Source organism: Trichechus manatus, unplaced genomic scaffold, assembly GCF_000243295.1.
Source record: "Trichechus manatus latirostris isolate Lorelei unplaced genomic scaffold, TriManLat1.0 scaffold00103, whole genome shotgun sequence".
Classification (NCBI taxonomy): Eukaryota; Metazoa; Chordata; class Mammalia; order Sirenia; family Trichechidae; genus Trichechus; species Trichechus manatus.
This window is the reverse complement of record NW_004444039.1, coordinates 7,700,896-7,702,918: the sequence shown is the minus strand read 5'-3', so window position 1 is coordinate 7,702,918 and position 2,023 is coordinate 7,700,896.

Genomic DNA, 2,023 nt, shown 5'->3' with positions numbered 1-2,023 from the left:
CAGCTATGTGCAGAATACTCTGTTGTGATCCTTGTCAGAACAGTCAGTGGTGGTAGCCAGGCACCATCTAGCTGTACTGGACTCAGTCTCTTGGAGGCCTTGGTAGCTGTGGACAATTAGTCCTTTGGACTAATCTTTTCCTTGTATCCTGTTCTCTTCATTCTCCCTTGCTCCCGAAGGGGTGAGACCAGTGGAGTATCTTAGATGGCTGCTTACAGGCTTTTAAGACCCCAGACAGTACTTACCAAGGTAGAATGTAGAGCATTGTCTTTATAAACTGTCATGCCAGTTGAGCTAGATGTTCCCCCAGACCATGGTCCCCACAGCCCTCCGCCCAGCAATTCAGTCCCTCAGGGAGTTTGGATGTGTCTTTGGAGCTTCCATGACCTTTCCTTGTACAAGTTGTGCTGGTTTCCCCAGTATTGTCTGCACCTTATTTTTATAACTTAATTTAAAAATAATATGATCTAGGTACTATTAGAAATACATATGAAATAAAGCATCTTTCTCTAGTGAAACTTGGAGCAAACTAGTGTATAATGCTTTTCTGCCTTCCAGTGGTTGTTGGAAAACATTAAGAAATTTATCATTTGCTTTAAAATATTTTATATTATGATAAAAATTATTTTCTTCATTTGAATCAAAGAGTCTATAGAATAATCCTGATTAAAAGGGGGAAATGCAGAACAGAATTTCAAATTCTCATGGAATCCAGATTTTCTGGAGCCGTAGAGGCTGGATGAACCCCTGAAACTATTGCCCTGAGATAATCTTTAAACCTTGAAAGTATCCCCTGAAGTCATCTTAAAACCAAACACTAGTTTAGCTTAACTGATAAAGAATGTCTGCCTTGAAGAAAAATGTAGAACAAAATTCAGATTCACAAAAATGACCAGACTTACTGGTCTGACAGAGACTATGGTCCTGGGCACCCTGCTAACTCAGAACTGAAGCCACTCCCAAAGTCCACCTTTCAGCCAAAGATTAGACAGGCCTCTCCAACAAACCATAACACACGTGAGGAGCATGCTTCTTAGCTCAGTCAAGTATATGAGACCAAATGGGCAACACCTGCCCAAAAACAGAGACGAGAAGGCAGGAAGGGACAGGAAAACTGGACGAATGGAAACAAGGAACCTGGGGTGGAAAGAGGGAGAGTGCTGACACATTGCGGGGATAACAACCAATGTCATGAAACGATTTGTGTGTAAATTTTTGAATGAGAAACTAATTTACTCTGTAAACTGTCACCTAAAGCATAATAAAACTAAAAAAAAAATTCTTTTAAAAATAAGTTTACTGTTAAGACTATGAGCTTCCGAAAAGATAGGGATGGGCTTTATTTACTTGCTTTTTTTGATATAAACCTTGGCTATGTGTGAATTGTTGAAAAGAATGAATTACAGTTATGATATGCATTTCAGTCTAATGTTAAAACATTTTAGTTTAAGAAAATACATCAAAGTAATGGATTTTAAGACCTCATATTTTTCTCAATGTCTAAAAATTCCTGGGCAGAGATGCAAATGTGCTATTTTATTTTGAGTTTTATCTTCTGATACAAAAACTAACTGCCGATAAAATCATAGAACATTTCAATAAAAGAAAAAAAGAATGTCTACCTTGAGTATTATACTCTTCCAAGATCTATCTACATGGGATCAAATTGACAATAGCAACTCATAAGATTAGATAGGGACTTCCGGGCAACGTGGTGGTATAGTCAGAAGCACCATGCCATCCCTCCGCAGAAAAGATCAGAAAAACTAAGTCAAACAAAGTCACACATCAATCCTGAAATCCTAAGCGTTAAATGAAGAGATAAAGAACTCAGCCAAGCACTGAATGGAATAAGAAACTGACTGAGAACAGAGAGCGAGGAGAGATACATGCAGAGGTCCCCTATCAGCTAATGCAGCACGGACTCGCCATTTTGGACTACTATGGGAGGTCAGCGAATGGGGGGTACGAGAAAGCAGCTTCATGGAGCTTCCAGCAGGACACAGAACAACTGGTAACCAGC